Genomic DNA, 21,303 nt, shown 5'->3' with positions numbered 1-21,303 from the left:
TTTGAGATGGGATAACTCCACAGCTTATCAATACAGTTGTCCCAAGCTTTCAGTTATATTCCATCACCAGACCAAATAACAATCCAGGTGAATACAGTTATCAAGACATCATAGTCCTTAAAAAAAATACACATTAAAAGTACATAACTGAATAGAATTTGTGCCCTGCTTTTGTGTGAAAATTGTATAAATCTTAATTATGTTGAATTGGTTCATAGTGCTTTTCAGGTCAACTATATCCTTCTATTTTTACATCTGTTCATTCTATTAATTTTTGAGGATTTGATACTGGACTGCCAACTTAAAATTTTAATTTATCTACTTGAAAAATAATTCTAATATATAGTGAAACTATGTGTAACTTTGTTCTGTATTTTCCAAGTCTCCTGTAAAAATATTATCGTACTTTCATAATTTAAAAATTAAAAAAAAGAACAGGATTTTTAAAAAGAGTACATAACTGGACTTTTTAATCAGGTGCATGAACTTTGAAGTAGGCCAGCTCAACATGGATTGGGCTGAGTCACTGCCCAATGGTATTTGACCTATATGTAACCTATATATTAATGACTAAAGTCTTCAAATTTTTATAGGTAATTTGGGGGTGACTTTTATCCAGTTATCATGGAAATGACTTGAGAGTCTACTTGTCTGAAATCCTCCTTCAGACCCTAGGAATGGCTTTCTGAAGTGTATCTAATTCCTAACTTCATATGGTCATGGCACAGGAATAATAACTCTCCTTTTAAGGAGCTATGTTGGTTACCAGAGGATGTTTCTGTGTGATGTCCTTAAACTGTGTTCTCCCAGTCTCCTCAGGGAACCATGAAATCTGCTTATTTCCTATGTCGTCAGAATTATCACACGTTAGGCAAGAACTTTGTGTTCTGTACCTTCTTGCAGTTACTAATTTACTACTGTAGTTGTTGTTCAGCCGCCAAGTCATGCTGGACTCTTTCCAAGCCCGTGGACCGCCGCACACCAGGCCTCCCTGCCCCTCACCATCTCCCAGAGTTTGCCCAAGTTCATGTCCATTGTATCAGTGATGCCAATTTACTACCAACTGTCAATAAATTAGGTACTGGAGTGCACATTTCCACTACACTGTTCTTTTCAGTAACTGTTATCACCTTCTACACACTTGTTTTTCTGTTACAAATGACAGATTGAGCTGGCGATTTGGACACTAGTTCAGGAAATCTGGGTTACATTTGATGAAATATATTTAGACTAGAACCCTCCTGGGTAGCAGGTCAGAAGCTCAAAGAGAATTGTTAACAGCTTATTATTAAATAGAAAAAGCATTTCATTACTGGAGTTAACAATCATCAATGAAGCAATATAGAGTGAGTACTGGCCTAGAACAACTCTTTCCTTTCTGCTGTTGTCTATTTTTATCTTTGTTATGAGCTTACGCATTAACAATAATAATGCCCTCAGTTGTTAAGAAGCAAAACCTGACAAGTAGATGTGATATGCCTACTTCAAAATTTCCTAAATTCTTCACTTTAATACAAGTTTTTCAAATTAGATCAGTAATGTTTTAGCTCACTTTGTTTTGCAGTAGAGCCAGAAAACCATCTATATGCATGTTATCATCCTTATCATCATCACCATCATTACCCTCAAAAGATCATCTTCAAGCTTTTAAAACTTAGGCTATATCTGGTCTAGTTGGCTGCTGAGGGTAAGAGTGGTTATAAGTAATTAATTGATGTAATTAGACACTTTTAGGAGTCAAGGCTCCTGGTAGAGAAATATATTTTTATTCTTCTAGCAATTAATACTTACTGAGTGTGTGCTTTGTGCCAACAATGAGCAAGATGTTGGAATACAGTAATAAACAAAACAGACATAGTCACTGTCTTTGAGGCACTTACATTCTAGTAAAAAGACAAAAAGATTGTCATCTTTGAGCATCATCCTGCAGCCATCACTCAGTCGTCAAGGGTATACATCTCTTCAAGTGTCTACTCATCATATATTCCTATAACATTCATGTCTTAAGCACAGAACCCTAAACTTAAGATGGGAAGAGAGTGACTAATGCTTCTTTTTGTTGGTCACCAATGGACGAATCATGTACTTTTAACAAATCATTTGCTTTCTCCAGGATTCAGTTGTCCTATTTATAAAACTATTAATAACTGTTTTATAAGAACGAAGCAACCATGCACAATATGATTTCTGGAATCACTGAAGTCCTCTTTTTCCATATGTAAAAATGAAGTGGGGCGGGGAACTCTGGCCTGACCACTAAAGTACCCATGGGTGAAGACTGCACTCCTTTGGGATGACAGAGCCGCAGTCTGACCATCAGGAGGTGTGGGCTATGGTTCTAACAGAGTCTACTCTGTAAACTTGGACAAGTTGATAAATTATCCAGCTTTGATTTGCTCTAAAATTAGGGGAAATTGAGGATATTTCATATTATTTTAAATAACACAAGTTTTTCCTTTGTAAACTTTACACAAAATTTATAAAAAAGAAAAGGTAATATGAACACAGCATTGAAACATTTATAGGAAAGGGGGATAAGAGGGTGGCAGAGGGAGGCAGATTCTTGAAAATTCAGCCTATATTCTTCACTCTCTGCAGTGACTCCCAAAACTCCTCTGTGCAACCCCTTGGGTTCCATGGTGCACAGCTTGGGAAGCATTAAGTCCTTTCCTTGCTAATAACATGTGTGTTGGTATAGGCAGACTTCTCTTAAAGGTGCAGAGTAGAATGATGCCATCACCAATTCAAGTCAACTAAATCCCAGTCAACAAAACAAGAATAGAGAGAGAGATCAAGTCAGAGAGCAAGGAAACCCATTCAAGTGACAGGAGCCTCCCCATCAGTCACTGTTTCAGTCCCAACCTTGCACCCATTGGTACAAAACATCAAGTCACACCACTAGGTGGAGCCAGGATCTTAGCTGAGTGTTGTGGGCTCCAGAAGACAGTGCACACCTTGCATGAGAACTGGGTTCCTTGGGAGACTAAAAAGGGAAAAAATGATGAAGTGGCATTGTGGGAGATTACATGTCTATATTGGTCTCTGCCTGCAAAAAGATCACTTGAATTGAATTGAGAAATCATTTCTCCAAGCCACCTCAGCCCTTTGTCAAAATTTAAAATAAAAGGCTTAAATATTTAAGTCACGATTGATCTCCATTAAACCCATAGAGCTCTTGGAGGTCCCATTCAGACACTGGTTTAATAGGAACATTACTCCACAGGAAGTGGCCTGGGAGGTCATCAAATCCAACCATCTCAAAGTGGTCTTCTAACCTTGGCTTATACACTTCTAGTGATACAGAGCTCATGGACACAAGCATATTTCCTTTCTGCCACATATATTTATCATAAAATTCTTTCTTTATATTGAGCCAGAATTTGTTCCCCTATGGATTTCACCTTTTATTTGTGATTCTTGTCTCTAAAGTTGTGGGGAATGAGCATAAATCATCATGAGAGTCTTTCATATATTTGTAAAGAACTAACATGCTTCTTGAGTGTCTTCACTTTTCCCAACCAAAATCTCTTCCTAATAAGGTTTATTACCTCATTACCTGAGACAGACTGTGGTCTTTTCATTGTAATATTAGAATCATCTTTCTAGCAACCAACTGATGCAACATAGAAAGGATTTTGATCTTAAACAGCTGTAGAGTTCATAAACACAGCATCATCTTATAACAATGAGTAGTGTTAAGTAACTGGAATGTAAAAGACATGGAAACGGAGGTGGGGAAGGTGAACCAGGCCAGGCTGGGAAAAGTCAAATATTCCTCCTCATAGGTCACCCATCCATCTTTGCTTTATTCAACTAACAAATGTTTCCTGAGTAACTGGGAAGCATATAGTGAACAAAACAGAAATAGTCCTTGCCCTTAAGCAATATGCATTCTAGACATTAATGAATAAAATCATATAAATATAAATGGAAGTGAGTTATAGGCAGTAAGCATAGGCACCTATGCAGAAATATAAGTAACTGGAGATATGATCTGGAGAAGGGATGGTCAGGGAAGACTTCCCTGGAGAAAGGACCATTTCAAATGATATCTTAAGGAAAAGAAGTTAAAGACTAGGTAAAGAGAAGGCGGGTGGGGTCAAGTGGAGGAGAGCTTTACAGACAGAGGGAATAGCTTGTACAAAGGTCCTGAAGTAGAGAAACTGAGAGAATGCTGAGGGGCCTGGAGGTCCGAGGGGAGGGTAAGAGTGAAGATTAGGGGACCTGGAAAGCCAAACTAGCAGTTTAATGTTTATGCTATGACCAGCTAGAAAATGTTGAAGGAATATTATCATAAGGTCTTTGTAGTAAGAGACATGGTTAGATCTATGATTAGAGAGATACAGTGGCAGCAGGTGGCGGAGGTTGGACCAGGTACATACTTAGCACAGGGAGAGACTGGTGGTGGGGGAGTAGAATCAACTAAACATGAGGTGCGTGCATGCATGCTCAGTTGCTTCAGTCATGTCAGACTCTTTGTGACCCCATGGACTGCAGCCCACCAGGCTTTTCTGCCATTCCCTCTCCCAGGGTATCTTCCCAACCCAGAGATCAAACCCACAAGTCTCCTGTGTCTCCTGCAATGCAGGTAGAAGTGTGAGATGATGAGGGCCAAATCCAAGACCATGACAGTGATGAATCATAGCTTCAGAATGGACCAGAGAGGAAGCTGGAGCACCTACTGTATTTGTCTCATTGGATGACTGATAGCCTGAAGGGGAAGGAATCTATATGACTTGCTCAAAATCATGATCAGTTGATAGCAGAGGGAGTATGGGAAGCAGGATCAAAACTAAATTATAGTCTAGTAGTCATCCCATTTTTTTTTTTCCCAAAAAAGACAACCTGGGCATGTCAAGAATGGGTAATGTCAACAGATGTGTTTCTCAGACAAGGACATGTAGCAACTAAACCCAACTGTTCACTGAAACATGTGTTCCTTAAATAGGAGACAGGGTTTCCACAAGATTAAGCCATGAATAGGAGGACTCTGGATTTTAGGGTTGCTCTTCATGAGCTTCCTTCGTCATACTCTCTGCTATTGCAATTGTAAAAATAGATGTTAGGTCTAGAAGATAGTTGGTCCTCTGTTTAGTCTGGTATTTTTTCAGCCATATGTCATAGTTCAACAAGGACATGCACACCCTTCAAAGATGGGCTGCCAGTGTTCACTGAGGTGTGGATTCTCTTTTCTATATCTGAGTGGTTTTTATGGCAATGCTCTCCAACAGAATACTGAATTGAGCAGGGCATGTGATCTCGTAAGAAGGGATCTTTGGACCAAGAGCTAAGACTATGACCTTCAGAACACACAGAGTGTTGGTGGTAGAAAGGAGAAGTCAAGACCAGGACAGTAATTGCTTCTGTTAGTAGCCACCCAAGAACTAAAGGGGGGTTGTGTGCTGAGAGCCCTCACAGGGCAGTGTTGCAGGCATTCTGAGACATTGCTGTGATGATATGGTGATTCTGGTGTCATTAGTGGGATTTGGAGGCTTTTCATCCCTTCAGGTGTGCTATCAGAACTCCTAGTGTGCCTAAAATTCCCCCCTCTTCTAGCCCAAGAGAAAGGCAAGGTGACATTGACCTTGACCCAAACAGGATCAGGACCCAGTTCTCTGATAAAGCTTCTGCTAAAACCAACCACACAGAGGCTCTCTCAGTTAGAAATACAGTAACAAAAGACATGAAACTAAAAATACATAAGACAATTCTTAAAACTTTAAAAAAAAATCTTAAAAAAACTGATAATAATGCTAGAGTTCCAATGAAGGATTTATTTCCAGAAATCTTTTACATGATACCACAAATAAACCATTAAGATGATGGTAGGTAGACTATGCTTAAGGTTGTTCATTTATCAGTGACAAAGAGGTTTCTTCAACAACAAAATCTCCAGAAGCAAGAGAAATAGATTCAGTGTTAATGAATGATTCCTTAGGGTGAACCAATTCCCATCTTAAACAATTAACTTTCTGTATCAGTCTCCCGAGCCTCTCTTAGCCTCATCTGTCTTCCAGGCCCTTACCTGCTTTCTCTGCTCTCAGAGTTGCCAGCTTGGTACTGGCCAGAGTCTCTAAACCCTCCCAGCTGTTCCAAATTCAGATGAAATACCATACCACAGCTTTTGGAATACCCAAAGGATCAAGTCACACAACCCAAAAGTGCTGAGGAATTACTTCCACAGGGACATTAACCAACTAGAGACAGGATAGAGAGAGGCCAGCAGATAAATTTCCTCTCCATTTCCATCTCTGATGGTCTGTTCTGAGGCACTGTCTACAGCAGAGCCATGTGCAACCAACTCTGACTATTCAGAAAAGAGTGATTCATTGGATAATAAAGCATCTTGAATTTCCATGCCAACTTTTCCAGCCTGGCATCACTTCTCCCTCAGTCTTGTTGCCCTGGGACGTGGGGTTGTGCATTAGGCCCTATCTTCTAAAAAAAAACTCTTTCTCTATCTCTCTCTCCTTCTTTCTGCTAATGACCTAGCCCCCTGCCTAGAGATTTGAAGAGAAAATACATATGCATTTTATTTAACTAATTAGTTAATTAATTTTGGCCACACTCGGTCTTCCTTCCGGCGCGTGGGCTTCTCTCTAGTTGCAGTCTGCAGTCTTAGTTGCCCCGAGGCATGAGGAATCTTAGTTCCCTGACCAGGGATCAGACCCATGGCCCCTGCATTGGAAGGCAGATTCTCAATCGCTGGACCACCAGAAAAGTCCCGCAGATGCATTTCAAATGGTATTACCACATCCTTGTCTCAGAAGGGAGAATATTACCTCTGAAGGATTCTTATTATGTAGACTTCAATGACCATGATTAAGACTTCAACAAGATAAAAATCATAGTTCTGACCCTCTTTTTCAAGGAAGCCACAATACCGAACTAAGAAAAGCCCAAAGAAAGATATATAGGATACTTTTATTTTTTCAGAGATAAACTTTTAGTAATTTTGAAATATTTCTCTGCACTTTTTTATGGTGAAAACATGCGTTCAGTCTTTATTACTATGGGCAATACAGAGAAGCCAAAATCCAAGGTGTCCACCCAAAGCTTCTCCACCTTCAACCAGAATCGAACCTTCCACCTCCTCGTGTCTCATAGTTTATGCAAATCTGTTGTCGTTGTTTAGTCGCTAAGTTGTGTGCAACTCTTTTGTGAGATTACTTTCTCCTATTTCGTGTAGACTCTAATTATTGAAGGGAAACTCACTCAACATCTTTGATTCTAGTAAGTTCACAGGCAACTGTCCTCTGCCTTTGGTACCACTGCAGGTAGGCAATGCCCTTCCACCCCTTCTCACCCATCCCCGGCCCAGGCTTCCTAAGCTGTGTTCTGCCTCTTCGGCCTTAACTCCCTCTTCTGGCTCCTGCCATTCCTTTCTTTCCTCCCCACCCCAACTAAATGTGCCAGTCTTGTCCCTCAGAACGTTAGGACATCAGCCCTGAGTCACTCCCGCCACCTTGCAGAGCTGGTATCATCCTGAGTGAGCCCAGCACCAGCCAATGTGCCTGAAAATACCATGACTTGCCTCTTTCAGCTGCCCTTTCCCCTCTGGGAGGCCCTCACCCTTCTCTTCTCTTTTCTTCACATTCCCGCCTTCACTGAAAATGCAGAACAAGAAAGCAGATACATAATGATGTAAATTTTAAGAATTCATTCATTTATACAGTTGACACTTGAACAACACAGATTTAAACTGCAAAGGGTCTTCTTCCACCACCACCACCCCACCCCTTTGCCTTCCCCTGAAGTTCAAAGACACATTGTTCAAAGGTCAACTGTATACCGTCCGTGACTGGTTGAATCCATGGGGATGTAGAATGGCCCGTCCTAAGTCAGGGGCCCAAAGTCACACAGATGTGGGTGAAATGCCACAAGGCAGTTCGAGACTGCTGAAGATTAATGTGTTGGGCGCAGAGAGGTAGACACCAAGACCAGGGGCTAGACAGGGGCCAGGTCAGGGAGGGAACCTGTGCCCCACCGTCAGGCATTCAGACGTCCCCCTGTGATCACCAGGAGTCAGAACAGTTGTAACTAGTACAGTGACCAGATCTGAAATGCCTTATAAAAATGACACTTTTTAAAAGGATAACATGGCTCATATTATTGCCTTTCCCGGGAGAGGTTTATATTCTTTTGGAAGTTAAGACTCAAGCTACATCAATGAAACTCATTAATATTAGAACTCAGGAGTCACAGTACAGGAAGGGGAGGAATTTGGAGAAGATAGATTGAGACCTCTGTTCATAGAAATCAGGGCTTCCCTGGTGGCTCAGTGGTAAAGAATCCACCTGCCAAATCAGGAGACTCAGGTTTGATGCCTGGGTTGGGAAGATCCTCTGGAGAAGGAAATGGCAACCCCTCCAGTTTTCTTGCCTGGGAAATCCCATAGACAGAGGATACTGGCAGGGTACAGTCCATGGGGTCGCAAAAGAGTCGGACATGACTTAGCAACTAGACAACAACAACCATAGAAATCACACTTGGAGAATCCTTCAAAGCTTGATTTTCGCATTCTCTTCACCCTGCCTGCCCAGTTCTCCATAACTGGAAGAACTTTAACAGCAGAAAGAAAACACAGAATCCCTAAGCCCCATTCCCACTCGCAGCCCCCTCCTCCTTTTGTTAGAAGGCTCTGTAGAGAGCAGTGAGTGAGAAGATCAAAGCATTCATTTCCTCCCCTTTGATGTGCAGTCAGACAGGCTCTGATGTCAGAGGCGTGTTGCATTTCATTAGACCTGATATTAAGCTTCCTAGAGGTCAGGGTAACTGAGCCATTTTAACCTGGCTAAAAACAGCTTCATTTGTCTGGAAATAGCAGTGATCTTCAGCTCTCTTAAGGTCCCATTAGGAAATGATACAGGTAAAGAAGTTGCCGGGTAAATATTTTGTCTTGCTGTAAACTGCTTTGCATTATGAGGCCCCTCTTCAAGCTCAATTTTCTTCCCAAACAGGCCTGATTCTGCATTCTAACTTCATATGCCTTCCTCATGTCAAGTTTTGGAGTTTCAAGCAGGTATGAAAAGGGGCATGTTTTGGGTTGAAACATACCATTTTCAGCTGAGAGAGTCCTCTCTCTCTAAAATGACTTCTGCAACCTCAGCTGATTGCAAGTTCTGTGTTTTTCTCAGGCCAAGTTAGGTGAGCTCTGACTAATGGCACTGGATTTGCTACCAGTTTGGGAAGAACCAGAGTACAAACTCCAGTTAACTTCTCTCCAGAGAAGAAAACTTAACCATGCATGCTTTTTCCTATTTTTAAGACAAATGGTTTAAGCTGCACAAGCTGTGCTTATACCCTCAAAGGAGCAGGTCTTTTAATGTTACCAGGAGGGGGACTCCTTCCAGGGCCCAAGAGTGGGTTCTTGTTTAACACTCAGAAATGAATTGTCCAAGAAGACACACACGATGACAAAGCAAAAGATTTTAATTGAGACAGGTCACCTGGGTGGCTTCCCAGATGGCACTAGTAGCAAAGAAAGACATGGGATCAATCCCTGGGTCAGGAAGATACCCTGGAGAAGGAAATGGAAACACACTCCAATATTCTTGCCTGGAGAATCCCATCCACAGAGGAGCCTGGAGGGCTCCAGTCTATAGAATCTCAAAGAGTCAGACACAACCGAAGTGACTTAGCACGCACCTCAGCAGAGAGCAACAGGGTGAGGGAACCCAGGAGAACTGCTCTGCCACGTGGCTTAAAGTCTCAGGTTTTGTGGTAATACGGTTAGTTTCCAGGTTGTCTTTGCCTTGCCATCTCCTGGGCTGGCATCTCGTCCCACCATTTGGCTCCTCCCAAATCCTCCCCAGTTAGTTTTCAGCAGCAGCACCATGCTCCTTATCAGAACCTCCTGCTGTGAGACAACTCATGCAACCAGTTGTTCCAGTGCCTGGCCAGGGCGGGCAGCTTTGGTCGGCAGTTCCTTAACATTAGCACACCTTGATTTCAGGCTGCGTTCAGAATTTGCCATGGGAAAGCCCTTTTAATGGAAAAACCGAGAATTTTCATGAGTTAGATCTGTTCACTTCCCAGGTCAGATTGAGGACTTAGGCAAACCTGTATGTGGACTAAGAATGCAGCCTGGCATATCAGGAAACAAAAGGTGTTGCAGCCCTTAAGCCACCACATTACAGCCACCCTGACGGTGAGCCCTGAGGGAACTCAGGGAGGAAACAGAATGCCAGCCATCAAGCAGTTGCCGCCCCCCACCCCCACCCCATGGTGCACCTGAGGAGACTCAGGATAAGAAAACACGGTATACCGGCCCCAGATAACTGAAAAGTGAGTGTAGTTGCTTAGTCGTGTCTGATTCTTCACGACCCCATGCACTGTAACCCTCCAGGCTCCTCTGTCCATGGGATTCTCAAGGCCAAAATGCTGGAGTGGGTTGCCATTTCCCTCTCCAGGGGCTCTTCCTGACCCAGGGATCAAACCTGGGTCTCTTGCCTTGCAGGCAGATTCTTTACCATCTGAGACACCAAGGAAGGCCACAGGTAGCTGAGGTGCATATCAAAGGAATGATTTCAGTGAGCCTTGATCCTTGCATCTTCCCATGGGGGGCCTCGCGGGTGGCACTAGTGGTAAAGAACCTGCCTGCCTATGCAGGAGACTAAGAGATGCGGGTTCAACCCCTGGGTCACGAAGATCCCCTAGAGGAGGACATGGCTACCCACTTCAGTATTCTCGCCTGGAGAATGTCATGGACAGAGGAGCCTGGTGGGTTACCATCCATAGCGTCATAAAGAGTCAGACACGACTGAAGTGACTTAGCACACATGCAAGATATCTGTTTTTCTTTAATTAACAATAATCTTTTGATGTCCCGACTACCTGATCTTTGTTGCAAAAACTCTTATGTATCTTGGCTCCCTACTTTGCCTCTTTAGAGCAGTTTCTCAGCATTACTTGAGATGTCTCCTGGTCTTGAAGTCCTCAGTATGTCCGCCAAATAAAATATAACTCAGGTTTTACATTGTGCTTTTTTTTTTTTTTTCAGTCCACAACCGGATTCATCTTCCCCATGACTAAACTCATCCTGTCTGCAAAATGAGGAAGTTGTCCTTAACACCATTCAGTTGGATGTCAGGCTCATCCCGACACATGCAGGTGACTTCAGCAGCTCCCTAAACCATTTTCAGCCCAGATTTCTCACCTATAAAATCTACACAGAGCACTGTGTGGGGATTCAGAGAGCCAAGGCAGCCTTCACTTCCCTTCTGAAGATAACCTCTCCCTCCTCTTTCTCTTTTTCGTCTCTCCCTCTAACCTCCTTTCTACTCACAACAAACTGAAGATGGTATGCCCTATTCAGGCCTTGGATTAAGCTTTTCTCTTTGGCTGGAATACACTTTCCTCCCTCCCTCTCTATCCTATTCTATCCTTGAAACTCAGCTCTATTTTCTCTTAGAGGACTTTTCTAAGAGTTAGTAGCACTGTCTTCTGTGATGCTCTAGAATTTCAAGAATATATTATAATATCATAAGTACTGCACGTGTATCTACCTGTTTCAATTAGGCTAAACACTCCCCAAGGCAGAGGCCAAGTCTTTTGTGTCTTGCTTTCCTTATGTAGCACTGCTGTTAATAATAATAGCTACACTGAATTTATTGTGTGCTAGGCAATGTGCTCCTCATTCATTCATTCCATTTTTTACTCGCAAATGTTTATTGAGTACCTGTATTAGTCTGTAAAGTCTGTTTTTAAAAAATGCTTACCATATGTATGTATTCTGAATAGTTTAGCATTTGCAATTTTGAATACACAGGATGTTATGTCCATCTGCCCTCTGTACCAGTTAGTGGGTCTTTGTGAATTGGTAAATGCCTTGAACTCTAAACAGAATTAACAAGGGGAAACACTTCACAGTGTAAATTAACAATACTCAAATCACCTTCTAGAGAAAAAAGGAAGAACAATGTCAATGAAAGAACAAGTATCTAATTGGTATCAGACTCTTCAACACTGAAAACAAGAAACCAAAGGGGTAATTTACATCTTCAAAACGTGGAAGGATGGAAAGAACTTTGAACCTGAAATGTTTGGTCTGTCATGATCTGAGGAGGGTGTCCTGAAGGTATCCTGAGGAATATGTTCACCTCATTTGTGTGTCTTGAGTTGGGTGAAAAATGTAAGCCTGAGCCAGTATGGCAGTAGAAGGTATGAGGAAGAGTGAAGTCCTGTCCCTCCAGACACTCTGTTCCTAGGATGACACACGTGACCCATATGACATATGTGAACTGACAGCAGTTCCTTTCTGCTCCTGTGCCAGCTGTGGGACCAGTTAGGTTTGTGGTGGTGGCAGCCAGCCCTATACTTAATGTGCTGCCTGTAGTTCTACCAATGCCTGACTTCTTCACCACTCCTCGCTCCTTCCTCGTGACTGGAGGAGCAATGGCATCTCGTGTCCTTACAGCCAATCAGAGGACAGGAGACATTTCTAATCATGCTTGCCAAGTTCTTAGAAACCATGAAGTTGGTCCAAAGAAACCAGCAGTGGCCAGCTTCCAGGTATATGTCACCTGGCTGCAGAACCTCAGTTTCTGGTTCCTCATTCTTGGCTATACTCCGGTAGTCAGATATAATAGGAAGAGGAATGAGTGGGGGGACTTCCCTGGTGGCCCAATAGTTAAGAATCTGCCTGACAATGCAGGAGACATGGGTTTGATTCCTAGTCTGAGAATATCCAACATGCTATGGGGCAACTAAGCCCATGCACCACCACTACTGAGCCTGTGCTCTAGAGCCCATGCTCTGCAACAAAAGAAGCCACTGCGGTGAGAAACCTTGGCTCACCAACTAGAGAGTAGCACCCTCTCATCACAACTGGAGAATGTCCATGAACTGCAATGAAGACCAAGCATAGGCAAAAATAAATAATTAAAAAAAAAGAAAGAAATGGGGTGATGGTGGAGGAAGATTTGTTCCTGGGGCCATAATAATCTGCTAAACAGAAATCAGAACCTTTTACTTTCAGTTAATGCATATGGTATTCCTGTTGCATCAAGTGCCCTTTTGGTTATGAGTAATAAATGTCTTATTTAACCAATAGATCATTAAGGTTGTTGCTTTGACTTTTGATAAACCATGAAGTGGAAAAGTCAACCCACATGGTTGGGAGAGTAGGGCACACATCAAAAGCAAAGACTGAATGTAAGCATTAGCAAAGAAGACAGGCTTAGACCAAATGGACAAAATGTTGCCTTTCAGTGGTTAGACTCTGGGCCAGGTGCTGGAGACCAAGAAAGACCTAGTCACTGCTCTCAGAGTATACTAGAGAATTTCCAAAAATGGCTACCGCTGATTTTTCCTGCTTTCTATATATGCATGCGTGTGTGCTATATATGCACGCTTCAGTTGTGTCCAACTCTTTGCAACCCTATGAACTGTAGTCTGCCAGGCTTCTCTCTCCATGGGATTCTCCAGACAAGAATACTGGAGTGGGTCACCATGCCCTCCTCCAGGGATCTTCCCAACCCAAGGATTGAACCCACATCTCTTATGTCTCCTGCATTGACAGGCAGGTTCTTTACCACAAGCACCACCTGGGAAACCCTTCTATATGTGCATACCACTCCTTTATTGATGAGTATTTATTTTCTCTCCTCTTGAATTTTTGTCTGCATAGACCAATAGAATGCTGCAGAATCAGTATTCTGGGGCTTTGGAGCTCAGACTTGGAGAAGGTTTGCCATTTCTCCTTTCTTCCTCATAGAATCCATAACTATGCTGGGAGAAGTCCAAGTCCCATAGAGAGGCCATACATGGGCGCTCTCACCAACATCTCCAGCTGAGTTTCAGCCAACAGCCTGCACCAACTACTATAGCCATGTGGATAAGCTCCCTTAGATGCCACTGCCTAGTCCAGGCCCCAGGTAACTGAAGCTCAGTTGACACCATCTAGAGCAAAAGCGTCACCCAGCTGAGATCCGTCATCCTGTGGCACCATGAGAGTTAATTAAACCACTGCAGTTTTAAGCCACTGAGTTTTGGGTGGCTTGTTATACTGGAGAAAGTAGCGGAAACATTAAGCTTCTAGTTGAGTGAAGATGACAGGTATTATTAAATAGGAGATAATAGTAAAATGTGATGAGTATGCAGGGAACTATGGAGTGTAGAGTGTGTCCCCAGGTTGAGAGCTTAGGATGAGTAAAAGTTAACTAACTGAAAAGGAGAGATGAATGTTCTGGAGAGAGGCAAAGTCATGTGTGAAGGTGAGAAAAGAAAGAGTTCAGGGCACATCTAAGAAACCCACATAATTTTCATGCAACCTGATCTTGGGGCATGAGGAGGAATAAGACGAGAGGAAGGCAGTAGTGTTTAGAATTTGGAAATCTATCAGCAGGAAGGCCTTCGAAGGATTGTAAACCCAAAGCTGTTGTTCTGTCGCTCAGTCATATCCGACTCTTTGAGATCCCATGGACTGCAGCATGCCAGGCTTCCTTGTCCTTCACCATCTCCCAGAGTTTGCTCAAACTCATGTCCATTGAGTCGACGATGCCATCCAGTCATCGTCATCCTCTGTCGACCCTTTCTCTTCCTGCCCTCAATCTTTCCAGCATCAGGGTCTTTTCCAATGAGTTGGCTCTTTGCATCAAGTGGCCAAAGGATTGGAGCTTCCGCACCAGTCCTTCCGATGAATATTCAAGGAAACCTGAAGTAGTGTAAACTGATTTGTGATTAAGTTCCATCTTGACTGCAGTGTCATGTGTGTGAGTGCTAACCAATGCAGCCACTTTTATTATACACGTTTTTGGCTAACTGGATGGGAGAATAGAGAATCTTTGGCATTGTGAAACTCCCATCAGTACTCTCAGCTGTTTCAGGCCATGGGGTAGTTTTGTTCTTGGCCATGGCAGCTCTGGTCCCCTGGCTTGGCCACCTTCAAGTTAGCTAATGGATGGGAACTGATGGCTTCCATATGAGCTGAAAGCTTCTTGGCATGGACTGGTACAGCTCCATCTCCAGTGTTCAACATTGTTGATCAGTCTGTCCCAGCAACCCACCAGAGATGCCTGCCGTCTTTCAGGAAATTCCATGCTCCTGGGCCAAGCTCATTGTTTGAATGCCCCTGAAAGTCTCCCAAGGAGCTGCTCTCAAGCCCAGCCAGAAGGAGAAATAGATACAAACCCAAGGAGACTGGAAAATTGGGGCAGGAAGCTATAAAATGAGATACAGCTTGAAAAAATACAGATTGTTACAACTGGGAGAGAAAATAATACATTACCAACAATCCCTGTATTGCCACCACCTCCCCACCCCAATCCCAGCAAATACATAAATATATGCAAGCCTGGGAGCAGAGGTAGATTATTGTCAAACAAGCAAGGCTTAAACATCAGTCCCTCAATTGCAGACCCCTTCCAAGGCCTTGGGAGAGCCTAGCAATACACTTCTTCATAAGTTTTTGTAAGGTTGCAAAAGTAAGCTACTTTCATTCTTTTCTTAATTTAAATAGGACCCTCTCCCCCAAATTGTACAAGCTTCATGCCACACAGAACCTGGATCTGCCCTTTGGCAGTCTGAAATGTTTGGGCAGTCTGAAATCAGTGACAGTGTTGGTGGTCACTCTGCTAAGCAAGAATCTCTCTTCCTACCTTGTACAGCTCTGTTGGAATAGTCTCTTCAAGCCATATATAATGAAGTTAGGCTCAGACCCTTTCAGTGCACACCTCTGGGCAAGGCTGTGGGCAAATGCTGGATTGAGCGTGTGCTGGCAGAACTAAGGCATCACACGACTCTAAGATGGGTCTTCAGCAAAGTCGTGAAATTAAGGCAGTACATTCTAACACCACCAACCTTTCTGACGGTGAGCCTCTCGTGTGGTATTCTTCTCTCCCCCTTCACTAAATCTTGCCTTTGGTTTTAGAGCATGGATTATGTTCACACTGAAATAGATTATTGACCCAAGGTATTTAGGGATGGAGGTCACTGTCTTCATGTTACTGGAATTCAAAGCCTTAAAGTTAAAGAATTCTCTTCTACCAGTAGAGTTAATTTCCGAAATGGCAAGTAGGGATTCCTAGGGATGGATTCCATATGAGCTGATGGCTTTCACAGGAAATCTGGGAAGCCCCCTAAAGCCATGGAGAGCTTGCAGGTTAGGCTGTCTCTCCGTGAATGCTGACCCCTGGGAGTCTGAGAGGCACCGCCTGAAACAAGAAGAAGAAACCTTGCAGTTACTTTTTTGCAAGCTCATAGACAGTGTTGATTATATTCCACACAGAAGAATGTTTTCAACTATGTCCTATTGAGCAAACTTGTCCCCGTAGGAGGACACAGGTGATTATATGGTTCCCACACCACTTAGCCATCTGTCACACAGGCCACGTACCCCAGCTGAAGAAGCCCACTTTCACTCATTTATCATGGAGTTTGCAGGAGCACCTTTGGCTCGAAAGAAGACCTCCTCACAGCATAGGACAAAAAGGAATCTTCCGTATCTGGAAGGGTTCATGCTTTCTATGTTTCCAGCTGCAGTCCTTCGGGGCTGGGCTTCTAAGCCAGTCCCCTTAACTGTGCACACACATTTGGAAGGAGGAGCATCCTTGGTACAGGGTGGCTGTGTGAGCGGCTCCTTGGGACCACTGGGAAGGGTGTTTGTTGACAGCAGAGGTGTGCCTGGCTTGCCTGAGCTGGGTTTGCCCTTTGGGGGCGCTGTAGGTGCTGTCTTAGCCAGGGGAGTGCTCCTCCTTGCCAAAGCCTGGAATCTGTGCCTTCATCAGTCATCACAGAAGGAGCCTCACATCTAGTCAAGTGTATCCTTCTTCTCTGTGCTCCTTTGTCTGAAGCTTAATAATATCACATTTACCAAACAATAACAACTTCTGATTAATGAAGACTCCTGACACTGAGCAAAAAGGTACCTAAGTGGGCTTGGCCTTTGACCCTTTCTTGACTCCTTCCCTGTGCCTGCTACCATTTATGTTTTTGTCTTCCACAGGAGTTCCCTCTCCTCTGGACACAGGGCTCTGGTGATTCAGACTTACAGTCACCCCTCCAACCATAGCGAATGTACACTGAGGGCCTCAGACTTGGTGGCTTAGTCCTCTTAGAAGTACTCCAGTGCTTCCCCGGTGGCTCAGTGGTACAGAATGCACCTGCCAATGCAGGAGACATGGGTTCGATCCCTCGTCCAGGAAGATCCCACATGCCGCAGAGCAACTAAGCCCGTGCACCACAACTACTGAGCCTGTGCTCTGGAGCTCAGGAACCGCAACTACTGAGCCCACGTGCCACAAGTACTGAAGCCCTTGCACTCTAGAGCCCCTGCTCCACAACAAGAGAAGCCAACACAAGAAGTCCACGCACCACAACTATAGAGTAGCCCCTGCTCGCTGCCACGAGAGAAAAGACTGCAGAGCAACAAAGACCCGGCACAGCCAAAAATAAATAAAGAAATAGAGTTACTTAAAAAATAAAAAAGAAATATTCTAGAAGAAGACTTCAGAAAGATGGCAAACTTAACACTAATAAATAAGTCTTTAATGATGAACACTGAAGGACCTACCGAGGAGTTTTGTTTTTACAGTGGGCCTTCTCGGGGAAAAGGCAAGTCCTACCAGAAACCCCTTCAGTAGGCTTTAGGACTTCCTGAGAGCAAAATCTGCTCAGGCGCTCTGAACTAGCAGTGTTGCTCTGTTGAATCAGGGTAATAGTTCAGGAGATGGAGAAATGTACTTCCAAATTGCAGAAGGGACCCCTTGGTCCAAGTTCTATTCCTTCCAGATACAGTCTTTGCTGCAATGACAAGAGCTTGTAAAGATACCCATGAATTTTTGCATGCTGCTTCCCACGCATCCCAGTCTCAGTGCTGGGTGAGGTGATCCCCAGTCACAGGGGCCTCTGCTGCAGGACCTCTGGGATCCTCGGTGATGGATGCACTTGGTCTCCTAGGAAACCAGCCCCAGTCAGTGAGATGTGTGGAGTCCCACATACAAAACAAGACTGGGCCAATCTGAGACATTTGTGGGGTAAGGTGCCTCATAGGTCTGTTCCTTGACTTATTACTGGCCACCCAGTTTTTGAGGCCACTTACTTCTCTAACTTCTTCCCACTTTTTTCTCTAATTCTGCTCTTGTCCCCTCTACACACACCATCCTCCACCTTACCATCTTTCCTCCAATCTGAGTCATGTCTCAGACTTCTTGATTTATTTCCCAGGGGCTCCTTTCAGGCACAGCTCACACAGGAAATGCTCACCCTGCTTTTGTGCAGGATCCTATGCAGCCCTGCTCAGGAGTAGTCCAGCCCCATAGTGCTTTCCCTCAGTCAGCAGTGGGAAGCTGGATCTGGCATGTTCATGGTCCCTGGAGAGGATTAGGAGGAAATTTTCAGTAATTGCAAATGAATTCAAATTATGGGGAATGTACCAGCTTTATTTCAGATCGGATAAATGACAATGCCAAGTGGGAGAAAAGGAGGGTCGCACTGAGGATATTTACCTGTTTCTGTAGTCATCTTGTGTGTGTGTGTGTGTGTTAGTCACTAAATCATGTCCGACTCTTTCAACCCTATAGACTATAGCCTGCCAGGTTCCTCTGTCCATGGGATTTCCCAGGCAAGAAAAGTGGATCGGGTTGCCATGCTCTTCTCCAGGGGATCTTCCTGACCCAGGGATCGAAACTGGGTCTCCTGCATTGCAGACAGATTCTTTACTGTCTGAGCCACCAGGGAAGTCCATTGATTACTATAAGAGGCCAAGAAAAAGCAGTTAATTTCCATGTAAACTTGGCTCAAAATGTAGACAGCCTCTTAGCAATCAGGGCCAGCCATGTTACAGGGTCACTGCTCCCTGTAACAACCTCTGGAAGGAAACACAAAAAGCTGGCAGGCTGGCTGTGTTCCCTTGCCCTGGACTCCATCCCGTTTGGGTGGGTCTCCCTTGCCTGTCATATGTGTGAAAGCATCTGTTTCCCTGATCCTAGTTTAGGCTGAAACTGATTTTTTCCAAAATCTGTTGTGTATTTAGGGTGTAACGTGCCCTGAATACTGGGTTTCAGTGCTATTCCAGGAACTTGTACAATTAATTGCACTTTCTATACAGGCGATTAGGGTTTGAGCTGGCGTGAAGCGTATATATTGGGCAAGAATAGCATGCAGATGCTACCTAGTAACGAAACAAATAGCTAACATTTGTGTCGTGTGCTGTCCTTCACAAAGCACTTTAACGTGCGTTATCGCTTTTGGCCCTCAAAGTGACCCCCTTGAGGTAGGTAGCAGAGTAAAAAACCTTGTTACTCCACTTTACAAATGATAGATATGGGACTCAGAGGAGTTAAAAGTGGCATTGTCAGAATTCGAGATCACAGGTTCCAGTAAAGAACTTGCAGGCTGAAAAATATGCGACTTTAGCTCCAAGTGTTCTGTAGTTACTTCGTTTCAAATTCTCTGTCCTTAGTCTGCATTGACTTTTTATTTAACGTCTTTATTGAGGTATAATCAACACACAATAAACTGCACATATTTAAAGTGTACGACTTGATAAGTTTTGACATGTGTGTATACCCATGAAATCAGCACTGTAATTAAGATAATGAACTTATTCATCACCCCCTCTACCAGACAAAAGTTTCTTTGGGCTTCACTGTAACTACCCCTCCTCACTCCTCCCTGCCACTCCCAGGCAACCACTGATCTGTTTTCTGTCACAATCTGTTAGTCTGCATTTGTTAAGAATTTTATATAAATAGAATTATACAGAATGAGCTCTTTTCAAATTTGACATAAGATTCATTCATGTTGTGGCATCTATCAGTTTTTTTTTTTTTTCTCAGTAGAAGTCTATTCTATGGTTACATCACAGTTTGTTTACCCATTCACTGTACTGAATGAATATTTGAGTTGTTTGCGGCAGTATTTGGCTACTACAGGTGAAGCTCCTGAGAATGTTCATGACAACTCTTTGTTTAGACAAATGTCTTCACTTCTCCCTGGCCAGTAGGTAAGAGTAGAATGTTTACGTTATATGGTAGGTGTGTCTTTAACAATCTATGAAACCCTTAAGTTTGTTTCCCCAGAGGATGGGGTCATATTAACATCCCAGTAGCTGTGTAGGAGTGTTCCAGTTCCTCTCCATCCTTTCTAACACTGGTGTGATCAGTCCTTTTATTTCCTCAATCTGAGAGCTATGTAGTAATATCTCATTATGGGATTAATTTGCATTTCCTTAAGGACTAACAATGCTGAATGTCTTTTCATTTGCTTATTTGCCATCTAATTGTCTTCTCTGGCAAAGTATCAGTTAACACCTTTTGCCTATTTTTTAATTGTATTTGTTGTTTTCTTATTGTTAAATTTGAGTATTCTTTCTAAGTATTTGTTGTTGTTTTTCAGTCACTAAATCATGTCCGGCTCTTTGCAACCCATGGACTGTAGCACACCAGGCTCCTCTGTCCTCCACAATCTCCCAGAGTTTGCTCAAATTCATGGCCATGGAGTCGGTGATATTATCTATCTCCTCCTCTGCTTCCTTCTCATTTTGCTTTCAGTCTTTCCCAGCATCAGGGCCTTTTTTTTTCAGTGAGTGGTGGTAGTGATAGTGGATTATTCACTAAGTCATGTCTAACTCTTGAGACCCCATGGACTATCACCCACCAAGCTCCTCTGACCATGGAATTTCCCGGGCAAGAATACTGGAGTGGTTTGCCATTTCCTTCTCGGGAGATCTTCCCAACCCAGGGATCAAACCCATGTCTCTTGCACTGCAGGAGCCATGGATTCTTTACTACTGAGCCACTAGGGAAGCCCCACAGTCCATGAGTACTAGACCCAAATTACTTTCAGATTTGCACTTTACAAATAGTTGTAGTCTGTGACTTAGCTTTTCATTCTCTTAACAGGGTCTTTTACATTTTTTAAATTAAATCTAATTTATCTATTTATTCTTTTATAGATTGCTCTTTTGGTAATATATCTGAGAAATCTTGACCCAACTCAAGGTAACAAAGGTTTTCTCTTATGGTTTTATAGTTTTAGAATTTACATTTAGGTCCATGATCTATTTTGAGTTAAATTTTTATATGGTAAAAGATATGGATAATGGCTCATTTTTTGCATATCAATATCCAATTGATCTACTGTGTAAAAAACTATTTTTCACCATTGTCTGCCATTGTACCTCAGTTGAAATCACTTATCCATTTGTGTATACATCTGTTTCAAGGCTCTCTTTTTTATTCCATGAATCTGTTTGTCTTCATGTCAATACCACATTGTCTGGATTACTGTGATGGTTACTTTTACATGCCAATTTGGGTATATACCAAGTTATATAAGCAAGCCCTAATTTAGATGTTACTG

The 21,303-nt window shown here is 43.1% G+C and overlaps 1 long non-coding RNA gene across 3 annotated transcripts in view; it reads left to right on the top strand.

The window, feature by feature from the left end:
• LOC129654854 (uncharacterized) overlaps positions 1-21,303 on the top strand; it is a 105,904-nt gene that overhangs the window by 70,851 nt on the left and 13,750 nt on the right. For 2 of the 3 annotated variants that reach the window (XR_008715618.1, XR_008715616.1), the window contains 4 exons: positions 8,961-9,022; positions 11,003-11,112; positions 16,946-17,975; positions 20,897-20,942. This is a non-coding gene — a long non-coding RNA (uncharacterized LOC129654854). The remainder of the gene's footprint in view (positions 1-8,960; positions 9,023-11,002; positions 11,113-16,945; positions 17,976-20,896; positions 20,943-21,303) is intronic. The other variant, XR_008715617.1, reaches the window with a different exon arrangement.

Source organism: Bubalus kerabau, chromosome 6 (assembly GCF_029407905.1).
Source record: "Bubalus kerabau isolate K-KA32 ecotype Philippines breed swamp buffalo chromosome 6, PCC_UOA_SB_1v2, whole genome shotgun sequence".
Taxonomy (NCBI): domain Eukaryota; kingdom Metazoa; phylum Chordata; class Mammalia; order Artiodactyla; family Bovidae; genus Bubalus; species Bubalus kerabau.
Note: the sequence above shows the minus strand (reverse complement) of the source record. Positions and strands in the feature narration are given on the sequence as shown.